Consider the following 12,439-nt stretch of genomic DNA (forward strand, 5'->3'; position numbering starts at 1 on the left):
TAAAGTCCTGCAAGAGATTCAGGCTGATTCAGTTGTCCTCTGTTTCTGCTGTAGTGCATTTGGTACAATTCTCTTGCGGTTTTCATTTCAGGTAAGTTCCACATGATTCTCATGCCCTATGATTGTCCCCCGGACGGTGAGTCTGCCATGACAATGCTGCACGCTGATAGGTCGTGACTCGGCGAAATACACATGTCCAAAGTGGAATAACGCCTACGTAAGCGGAAGGCGATCTTGTAGCTTGTAAGACATGTCCTGTCGCAGCTACAGGTGCAGACAAGGAGGTAGTCAGGCTTCAGGTAGATTGTTTGCAAAATCAGCGAGTAACAGACCAGTATGTTGGTTGCCTTGCATTACACAATTTTTTCTGGTTTGGCACAATAGATGGATTTTGAGTAGCCGACACCCTCAGTCAAGTCAATGCAAAATACCAAGAGAGACAGCTCTTTCTCCTCACAGTCTTCCTTTTCTCCTCTGAAAGGCTCTACAAAAGGAGTCCACAGAAAAGCCACCAAAAACGATGGTCGCTTCACGTGTCTGAAGAGGACAGTACGTGATTGATCCAAGAAATGAGCAGGCACGGTCCGTGCCGGGCGTTATACTGGGGCGGTGACGTCAGGCAGGGGAGGGTCAGGGTGGGGGGTTGTAAAATGCGGGTTTTGGACCATTAGAGGTAAGTACCTAAAAAAAAAACGAATTTCGTTGCCCACGCTGCATCACATTTGGCGATGCAGCGTGGGCAACGAAATTCGTTTTTTTTTCGGTACTTACCTCTAATGGTCCATATCCCGCATTTTACAACCCACCACCCTGACCCTCCCCTGCCTGACGTCACAGCCCCAGTATAACGCCCGGCACTGGCCGTGCCTGGAAATGAGGCCAAAGCTATGCCACATAAGAAAGGAAGAGAAGACTTCAAAGACTCGAATCCGCATGCAAGTCACAACTACTGTGAGAAGACTCCTGCTCCTTGTTTCAAGTCATCAGGGAGTCATCTGAATGTCCTGCATCTCTGAGATTTATGCAGAAAGCAACAGGGTTCTTTTTGGCTCCAACGTTCAATGGAATCTGGTTTTCAGCCTTGTTCCCAAAGGATTGATTTGCTGGTAGACACTATGGTCCTAATCTGCTAAGTGCATTAACAGTTGCAAATCTTCGGTAAATCTGAGGGGTTGCAACCGCTAAAACACTTTTTGGAATTTACTAAAACCTCTTGACGATTCGGAAAAGGTCTTCCGAATCGTTAAATGGGTTTAGGAAACATTAAGGAGTTTCTGTTTGGAAGGGGTGTGCTAAGGGCGTCTCTTCCAAATCCTCATGATATGATAAGGCACCCAAGAAGAGGACATGTGCCCATGCATTTGAAGGGAACATATCACAGCCAGCTCAGTAACTAAAGCCATCTCATTTCATCAGCGATCACACCGCCACTCATCATACAGGTATCTTCAGATGAAGCCAAGAAGTGTACTTATTCTCAAGCCTACTCGGCTGGTTACAAAACTCATCCTCAGAAGAGTCGGTGAGCCACTCTTTGCCAGTTTTCCTATCTGAACTGGTTATATGTGATCTTCAGTTCGTCATGGAGGTATGACAAAGATCCACTTACAATCGGTGGGTCTTGGAGATTGTTCAGAAGGGATACCTCATCAAATTTGCCTTTCAAACTCTCGAATCAGCCGTATCGGCTGCTCCTAGACTTCAAACCAAGTAAATAAAAGAAGCATTTCTGGGGGAAGCCAAGATGGCAGCGTGAGCAGACACGAATATGCACACTCTACGCCTGCTGCAACTTTAAAGGTAATTTCTAAACTGACCAACTTGCCGGAGACCCACTCAACCATGAGAGAGAGTTGCTGGATCCTCAGAGAACCAGCAGAAACCCCTCCCAAAAGCTGCTTGGATGGCTGACAGAAGACCTGAAGAGCGGCACAGTGAGCGCCCAAGATGTTGGGTGCCTGGCCGCACAAGGGATGAATGAAGCGCCGCCAATGCTGATCTGTCCTGGAATGGTGGAGAATGCTTGCGGTCTGGGTGTGCGCTCCCGCGGGGACCCTGGCATGCTGCTTTCTATGGTTGCTACAACAGAAGCTGGCACTGAACACAAGAGATTGGAATTCAGCAAGTAATTAAAGCAGCCTTGCATAATGCTACCTCACAAGACCCCTGACCCAACATAGGGCTAAATAAACTAATGGAAAAGGCAGCTGGCAACAGATGGGAAACCAACACTGTGGGCCATAGTGTTTGGTGAGAGGCACTGTGGTGAGCACGCAAGGCCAGGGGAATCTCAAATAGCAAATTGTATTTATTGTTCGCTTTGTGATGCACTTTTAGCTGATATACACAATTTACAAATGCACAATTTACTTTTCAGTAGTGCTTCTTTCAAACAATTTCCCAAGACATCCATGACCTCCACAGCTTCCCCTTTCCTTAAAAATACAAATGCTTCCTATTAACCTGCAATTACAATTACTATATTGAAATCAGCTATTGGAATCTCATTACCAGGGCTTTAACCCTGATCCCACCTCCTTAGTGTCCAAGCTTAATCTTTAGACTTCTGTCGTGTTGCCTGAATTGCCATATTTTACAGCAGTATCAGGATAAGATGTAAAAACTCTCATCACAGGGATTAAATAAAGACATGACCTGTGTAACAAGAAAAAAGAGATAGGATCAAATCCTCTTTTTAAAGAGCAACCCTGGGAGAATGTCATTGCGTCATAGGGCTGTATCAGAAACTTTTCCTTGGTGAATGTTAGCGCTTTTCGTTAGTGTAAACATGCAAAAAGAAGAAAAGGTATGCAGGACAGTCAAAAAAGGAAAAAAGAGCAGATTATTACAGCTATTCCTAAATTGTGTGCACACCTGGATATATTCAACATCTGGAGCAAACCAGTGCCTATCTTCCATTAGTTTTGTCAATATTTAAGCAGCATTCCCCTCTGAGTTTTAATATATTTAAGTCCTCAATTGTCTTTCTATTCAAGTTTGATTTCGCTATAACTAGCACCGTGGCGCTATCATAGCGCCCGTTCTTGCCATACTTTGAGCAGCAGTGACAGGATTTTTCCACTTCTTACCTATTAGCGGCCTTGCAACAACTGTGGGACACCAGAATGCCCTGCTGTACCTCACCAACAAACATAAACAGGCATTTGCAATGCAATAGGTCTCGCATTCACACAAGTTTGAGCTATTGACATTGTAAGTGACAATGCCTTTTATTTATGTTTTGAGTTTTAAAACAAAAAAAAGGCATTGACATTTATGAAACTAGTAGCTTAAACTCTCGCAAATGCAAGACCAATTTCATTGCAAAAAGGGGCCTTCTCGACCACTTGTTAGATTATAAATATCAGACGATGAGACCACCCTGCGAGGTCTTCAAAGTAGTGAGAAATAGTGCAGTGAAGAAGACGTGTAAGTGTAAACTACACAGACACAAAGCGTGAAGTGAGAGTTACATATGATCTGAGCTATAAACACTAACAAAGTGCTCCAACACCTTTCGTCTGTTATTAGACTGTTGCGGCTAAGGAGGAAGGGGGGGGGGCTATTTCCTGCCCTCTTCGTGATTTGAGTGTGCAGTGTGGCATTGCATAATGTCATTGCTATCTTTGGCGTAATAAAAAACACTCCAGCTGTACCAAACCACCAACATTCCTTCATGTGATCTGGGATTACAAAATCACACTAATGTCTGTGACTGCCCTTTACATTGGAGGCCTATAGTCTCTCACGTCTCATGCCTCTTTCTCTTCTATTGAACTACTAACCGAAGCTACTACCATGTTCCCACAATAATTCTCTTTGCCCATCCTCTCGTCAAGTGCAAAAACAACAGTTGATGGACAGAATGCAGAACAATGTCATACATTCACCCCAGTACACCCCACCCCATCCTGGCTGAAGACTGCTGATAGCCAGATACCGGTCCTAGGATGCTTGATTCCGGTCCAGGGAAGACCTGGCTTAGCAGTTTGGGATGGACTGTTCCCATGAGGCACAGGGTCAAGATTGATTTGCATATGGCCATGTCTGAACTGGGGTGGCTTGGTGAGCAAAATAACGATGGATGAAACCCAGATCTGTGACTGGGGGTGAATGTTTTGCCATTGTGCAACATTCCATCCATAATTTTGTGTGTTTTGCTGTTCACCCTCTCGTCGAGAGCATAGACTCGAACGCGTCTCACTGATTTAGTTGACCCAAAATTTATTGCAAACCTTTGTGGCCCGCAGAGAAAACAACCAGCACCCTTTGCCAACACACAGATTAAACACAGCACATGACATACACTAAATTTACCCAAAGTACACTGTGCAACAAGCTATCTTGTGGTTCACAACAGTACTTTTGATTATTATATGTCACCCAAATATCCGACAGAACACAAACAACTGTCATACATCCAATACAGCTCCGACATACCATATAGTTGGCCATACCCAAATCCCAGCGGTCCTTTCCGTCATGAAATGCCACAAACAAACAATCCACAGGAGCGCATTAAACAAATGTAAACTGCACAGAATAAAAACTCAGATATTTCACACGGTCTAGTAGTATGATCCTCAAACATTTGCCAAGAAATGCCACATAAACACAAATATCGAAAATAAGTTAGAATACTATACACAAACTTAATATAGGTTAGACATGTCAAATACACCATTACCTCTACTTGTACTTTGTTCGCTTTTGTAGCCTGCACACATGTCACTTTTTCCTCCTGTAATGTACTGTTTGCTCCTCTTGTATTTTGTTTGCTCTTGATACCTGCACAAGTGTCACCTTTGCCTCATATAATGTAACGTTTGCTTTTGTAACATGCCCACTTGTAATGTTCTCCTCATGTATCATTAACGTTCCTATTGTGAAGCCTCGGACACCTTCGGGTAAAGTCCGCGCGAGAGAAAAACGCATCAAATAAATTAATAAATAAATACAAAATGTGCTTCGTGCAGGTGGAGTGGCTCCTTTCAATTGGTTGTTGCTGCATTAAAGTACGAGAACGATACTACTGAGAAGGAACCTTTGTGAGTTGGAACTCCCGTTTATTTCTCTATTTTTATTCCCGTCTTGTTGCTGTCGTGAAATGTGCGCGATGATGACAAGCGTTGGCAGAGATCCAGGCCCATCATTCTTGTTTTCACGGTAGAAGTGAATGAGCCGGTCAGGAGGGCGTGTCCACCCGTGGTCTTTGTTTGTCCCGGAAGCTGTGTGTCACGCGCACGAACCGCTGCTGTCCTAGCATTTGCACGACTACTGCGATTCTTCCGTCAAATGTGTGCGGTGCTCTGATTGGTCGCTCTCTCCGCCCATCAGAAGGCGTATGTTGTATTGAATCCCGGTACAGCCGCCGCCGCCATGGTACCTCCACTCCTCATCTCGCTTTTCCTCTGCCTCTCGGTGCTGCGCGGGGAGGCGCTAGGTGAGTCTCGCGGACCCGGACCCTGGCTGGGGGATTCAGGGTGCGCAGCCCGGTCTGAAGGGAGGCGGGACGCTCCACAACCCGTCAACGCGGCTTCAAATGCATGGCTAGAGCCGGGGGGCGGGGCTCAGCTTCATAGGACAGGGCGGGTCATAGGATGATACACATTGACTTCTATATCACGAGCAGCAACTATGAAAAACACATGAGAACTAGTGCTGTGTTCCGGCCTGCGGAGCGGCGTCCGACGGGGGACTCCGTGTGTGCGTGTGTTTGCCTGCCTGCCTGCGCGCGTGTGTGTGTGCCTGCGTGCATGTGCGCGCGTGCCTGTTCACCAACGCGAAAGCGTGCGCGTTCACGAGGTCAAATCTCCGGCAGGAGAAGCGCGTCACAGTCTGCTGTCCACATTCCCCCAAAAGTGATTACATAAGTTGTCGATCCCTAGACAGCAAAGCTTCGCTTTGCTTTCGTCTAGGCTCGACCTAAAAAGCGGGCGGCTCCAGAACGATGGGGAGCACAAACACTTTCCTCCTCATCCCCCCCTTATTCGAAAAGACAACCACTCAATCTCGCTCCTTCTCTGGAAACGCGCTGATCGTCTGGAATGCCCTCCCAAAGGAACTGCGTTGCAACCCCTCCTACATTGCCTTCAAAAAAGACCTTAAACTGCTTCTCCTCTGCAAATACTGGGGTCCTTAATCAGACCTTCGACCTCCTCCGACCCTACCCTCTTCTACTTCACTCCTGCCCCTTCATGTCTCCCCCATCCTACTCCCACCTCCCTTCCCTCCTCCCTCTTAAAACCCCTCCCTGCTGACCATTCCACTCTCTCATTATCTGCCTTTCCTCTTTCAAAATGTCTACCTCACTCACAGCTCAGCCCTAATCTCCCCCCAGCCACTATATATGTACGTGTATTCGCTCTGTTATGTCTCTGTTTATTAGACTTCAATGGAACGTTTGTTTTTATTGATTGTTTATATTATGTGCTGTTTGAGCAACTCCTGCAATCTTGATTTTCAAACATGTAAAGCGCTCTGATACCTCCGGGTCTAGCCAGCGCTATATAAAACCTTTCAATAAATAAACGCACCATGCGCCTGGCATTTGTGAACTGAGGGCGACTCCAAAGGGCCGACCAGCGCCTATTCCTGCCATACGTTGAGCAGCGGTGACATAGGATTTTTCCACTTCTCACCCATTATCTACCATGCAACGACTGTAGGTAAACGCGCCCTGCGCCTTCCATTTGAGGCATTTGTGAACTGAGGGCGACTTCAAAGGGCCGACCAAGGACCACCCTCTCCACCTGCGCCTCATTCTTCTCAAATATCCATTATTAAATCCCATTAAGGAACAAGAGGACACACAAGTGTGCACTTGATCTGAATTGAAACCACCACACGCTTTTTAATAGAGTCTGAGTTTATTCTAGCTGTGCTCTTCTGGGTAGAATCCGCATAATGAAGCACCATAAGATGTTGCATACGATATTGCATGGATGAAATGTTTCATATGTGATAATAAATTCTAAGATCTATAAGATCTAAGCCCTCAGCAGTCGAACGCGTTGTCAGCTAGGCCCAAAGACGTGGCTGAAGAGAGTTTTCTCATTCTAAGGCCTCTCATGCAAGTGACTCCTCTTGGGCGTGATGCGCCTTAAGAACTGGAGGTGCATTGGGCTCCTCCATTCCAATCCCAAGAGGACACCCTTGTTGGCCTCCATGCTGCACGGTGGTGTTTTGGTGCTATTCTAGGCCTCAGTTTATTCTTCATCTAGTCTCCTTGTCTTTGCGGCCTTGGTTTCTTGTATTCTTACACTCCTATCAGACTTTCTCTGGGAGTAAGTTGTAGCTCACCCATTGGGACCTTATGATTTGACTTTCTATGGTGCTAACCTACAAGACTTGGATGTCACTTTAGCAGTTAAAGTGTTTGGATCTGTGAGGTGCATTTAGGCAGCCACGGTCTCTCCTTTCTAATTCTAGCATGGTTTAGGAGGACCACGTCTACAGTGTCTATTGGTACACATCTATTCAACTCTTCTTTCAGCCTATATTCAATTGTTTGGGTCAGTCTTCAAACTTGTGTGTGGCACGGCCAACAGGAGGCGTGCCAATGAAGATCTCTCCAAGTCAGCACCTGTGCCTCTCCCTCCACTTCCATCAGCCATTACAATCTGCATGTGAGGGGTCTTGCGTGTGGTGGGGCAGTGAGTCTCCATTCTTCAGTCCAGCATGGTGTGGGAATGCCCAGCAATTGTGAAGGGTGGTGGAGATATACTGGCCCACAATGCAGAACTAGTCTACAAGGAGCCGGCTGCTCACCCTGGGCTCTGTGGGTTGGGCTGGATGCCCCGCTCAAACCAAAAGAAATTAGAATGCCGGATGATGACAGACTTGGCGTTGACATTGTACATACATAGCATAGCGATGTCATGAAAGAGTCATAGCCCCAACCTGTGTCGGCCTGGCTCAGGGACCTGGAAAACTGAACAGTGGCAGAACAATCTGCCACACATGCACTCAGTCCTCAAACCAGGCGGGTAACGCAAATCACAGTATGGGATGCGTATGTCATCGAATTAGAGTCGAAGTTGAGTGACAGACAGCTCGAGAACATAGATAGGGTAAAGTTCTCAATTTAACCCACAATGTGGTCGATGGAGGGGATACAAGTAGAGTCTTCAAGGCTGCAGATAAAAGTGGCCACAATATAGGGTGGGGGGAGGCATCAGAGGGGTCTAGTCGCAGATAAAAAGATACACAATAGGAAGGGCCAGGGTCAACTCTTGTTTTGGTTAAAGTTACTGTTCAGCGCTCTTCTTCCGCCCCGAGTTAAGTTGGTATGATGGTATATGGAGACGCGACCAAGTGCAGCGGCTCCAGATTAAGGTTGGATCTGTTGCATTGTTAATATGATGGGGTGGGGATTTCCATGTGCTAACGATGTTGTTTCCTTCACAATATGCTGATGTGCATGTTTGTACAATGTGGCTGCATAGTATAAAAACCAATAAAGAGCCATTTAAAAATCAAGTGTCTATCCTTGAGTCTATATTTCATTTAGGAACATGTGTGGCATGCCCTTGGTTTGAATACCTCATGGATATTACATTGCATTTTTGCGTGTCAGCATTTTCTTTTCGATTATTTCCTCAACTATGTATGAGTCCTTCATCTTTGGCGCATCTAAAAACTTTGAGGTGATGCTGAAGAAAGATGCCGGATTATCTGGGTCAAAATTAATTGGAAAAGTGTCTGTATGGAATAAAGGTGTTTTCTATTATAAACATAGTGATACATAAGAGGAAATTTGGTATAATGAGTATTGCAAGTAAGATTTTAAGAACGTTTTCTCATTGTACAATAAGGAATTGAAAATGTCTTTGCTGTCATTTCATCCATTGTTTTTGTCGGAATGGCGATTAACGAACTACCTAAGAGGCCCAAAAGTAACTTAAACCAAGGAAAATTGGATTTCAAATGGGAAAACGGGGAGAAAAAGGCGTCCTTTTCCGAGTACCACAGATGTAACATAATCTCACCCTAGTTTGAGGCCTTTGGCGCCCCTATTCATATATGCACCATCTTGTGCTCCAGATAGCCCTCTCCACTGCTCATTAAGGCAGAGCTTCTAGCCTCCGTTCCATCCATCCCGCATAGGCCTTCGATCGGTTTTCATGCCAAGCATCACTTGATATCATCAGGGGCATTATGCAATCATAGACGGCGGTGGCAAAGTCACCTATGTGTAAGAGATTCGGTTCATCCCTCTGGCTGCTTCCTCACGCAGCTAGAGCGTTCATACCCCACAGATTGAAGTTGACACATTTGCATAGTTTTGGAAATGATCCATTCACACAACTTGCAGAACATTCCTCACAAGCAAAGGCAAGCTCCGACCTGGGATGGAAATTACAGAACCATTTGGGAAGTCATCCCAGGACTTCCAAAAGTGCTGCCATGCCACCCTAGTAGTAGATTGTGGCTGTACACATGCCTACCACAGAACACTACATACATACATACATGCACGCATATTGTCATGGTAACAAACAACCTCCACTGTAGATTGATCGATTGACCTAGGAGTGACAGAGTGTGCTTTACAGGTGCTGATTGGTTGATTTATGGGAAGCAGTGACCTCAGCAATGCATAAAGAACTGACCTCCATCAGAAATGCGCGGAAATCTGTACCCCCCTCCCCCCAACCTGCATTGTACAGGGATTCACAGACTGACGTCACTTCCACCTTGCAAGCCGTTGGCATGGAGGGCCATCCCTTAGGAGCTGGTAGGATCCATTCCATTAGCACTCTCATGTAACTATGCGCAATGAATCCGCGCGCGCGTCCTTGAAATGAGAGCTCCACCATCAGACCAGCCCTTCCAATAGGGGATCCCACTTGTGGAAGTGAAGCTTGGCCCAGCACCAGTGGCCGCGCCCTGCAGGCTTCCCTGGGACCCTGAGCCAGGCGGTGTGCGCTTTCACACAGGCTGGGGGGTGGGGGAAGGGAGGGGATAGGATTTCTACCTCTTTGAATGCATGATGCCGCCAGCTTGAGGACTGGAGACGGGCATGCCTGGGCGTCCTCGGACCCAGCAGACTGCTGTCCGTCTGTCCAGCGGTGTGGGAAGCACGTCCATACAGCTGCCCATTCTTGGCATCGCACTCGCTGGAGGGGGCGCCTCTGGCTAGGAAAGCTGATGTTAACTACCTGGAAATCACCAAAGACAATAATGGTGGCCATGCCACCCAGGGCCTGATTCACAAAGATATTTCCGCACACACTTACGCATTAAACTTGCTAGTGGGCATGGTATGGCTCTCAAAACGTGGGCTTGTGGAAAGATGTATTCACACATGGATGTATTTATGAGTAAATGGCTACTAGAGTGATGTGTGGCTGCTGCAGATCTCCCAGAATAGTTTGTGAATTCCAAAACAAGTTTGAAATTTAGTACTCTGAGTTCCTTTCAAACCTTTGGTTAGAACCAGATCGATTGTTCCCAAATCTGTGCAACCTACTTCTTTCTGGTCACCCTAGGTCTGTACTCTGTTTTCTTTTCTCTACGCTTGCTTCTTAGCACGCATGTGGAATCAGAAACAGGAGCACCGTAAGCTTGGAAGGAAAGACAGAGCCAGGCATTGACGTCCCAGAAAGAGGTAGGCTGGAAATCTATAGTGGGAGTATATCATAACACCGAAGGCAAGCTGACTTGAAATAACTACTTTCAATTGATCAGTGTGTTTTGAGAGCAGCTTCTAGAATCCTGAGGGGCTCTTAGTCTGGAGGTTGAGAGGACAAGGTTCTAGTCTTAGGTCTTTCCTGCGACAAATCTTCTTCTATCCAGGAGTTCCTTCAGGTGCCAATGAGACCATCACTGCTGCTCATTTTAGTCCTTGTCACAGAGCATGCGAGTAGACCTAGGAATGATGAGAGCAGGTGTATACTGCAGTTACTACAATATGGGACTGACTACATCTAAGGAGTCGCTAATATAGAGCTCCAGATAACTACTGTCAATCACACTCCAGTGCATGAAGATTGCTAACTCTACATCAAACCTCACTCCATTTCATTTTGGTGTACCACTAGGCTTGCTCCTGACCTCACTATGTTTTTACCTGTATGTTATACCATGAGGTGATTGTGTAATAAATTGGGTTATTAGTTGAGGGTGGTGGGTACCCACCTCAATATAATCAAAATTGTTGTCACTGTAAACCACTAAAGTTACAGAATAAACCTGAGCGTAACCCCTGGTAGCAGCGGCACACAAAAGACAGCCTTAACTTGAAGGCAATGTGTAAAGTATTGATGCAGTATTAAAACAGTAATAAAGTTAAAAAGCAAAACAATAAACTCTCAAAACGAATAAGAAAGATAGAGTAGAATCCAATAAACAAAATGACATGAAAAATGAGAAACATCCAATAAGACTAACAGGAGATATGAATTTTTTAAGTTAGCACCAAGAAGCAGTAAATGCCAATGATAGTGAATGGACCTAGGCACAATTGCACTCTGATTGTGATGGAGCACGGGTCAGACACACTAATCAGATTCGGCCTGGTTAATGATTTTAGTCTTGAATTTTAATCCCCAACTGACCACGAGAGTACACTTCTAGGGATCCAAGACCTTTGGGAAGGCACTTAGAGACTCAACGGTGGCAAGCAGAGGTCAACAGAAGGTTGCTGTCTAGGTCTAAGTATAACTGATCAGCTGGGCAGTTGCAGGAAAAGGCCTCTTGTAGCCAGTTCTCACTTTGGTGACAGGAGGACCTCTCCTGATCTTCCAACGAGTCCAGGAGTGTTCTAAAATGGGTTCTTGGAGATACCACATTTATATCTGGCATAAGCTACTGGGTGGGAATTACCCCTGAGGACACCATAACCTATGGAATAAAGGTTCCTGGAGCTACACCTACCCACTTTGGCCATTTTCAAGATGGCTGAAGTCTTTGTCCACACTAAACCTGGACTCCGATGGCTAGGGGTGTGCATGTGGAGTTGATAATCTTAGTGTCCTCCCACATCCAACACCAAACTCTAGTTTGTTGCAGTCCCTATACCCAAAACAACTTCAGAGATAGAGGTCTGGTAGAACAAAGGTGAGTTGTCAATGACCAGAGCCATTCACTGAAAAGTACTGGATGTGGGCCCATGAGTAGATGTGTAAAGTAATTCTCATTTTACATTGATCTGCTTCAATTTCCTGCACCTATCAATCTGAGCAAAATGTATCTGTCTAGATCTACTGAGTGCCCTAAGTGTGGGATAGACAAGGCTACAATCCTTTATCTGGCCATGTCTTACTCTGAGGTGCCAAGATTCTGGGTCAATGTTATCAAAAGGCTCAGAGTCACTTTACCCTCTCACCACAGAGTGTGGCTATTTGGCATTATTGTTCGACCAAAGAAGAACAAAATAAAATACTATTTTCTACACTTTACTCTATTACAGGCAAATGAGAGAATAGCAATTGGA

The sequence above is a fragment of the Lissotriton vulgaris genome, chromosome 10 (genome assembly GCF_964263255.1).
Source record: "Lissotriton vulgaris chromosome 10, aLisVul1.2, whole genome shotgun sequence".
In the NCBI taxonomy this organism is placed as follows: Eukaryota; Metazoa; Chordata; class Amphibia; order Caudata; family Salamandridae; genus Lissotriton; species Lissotriton vulgaris.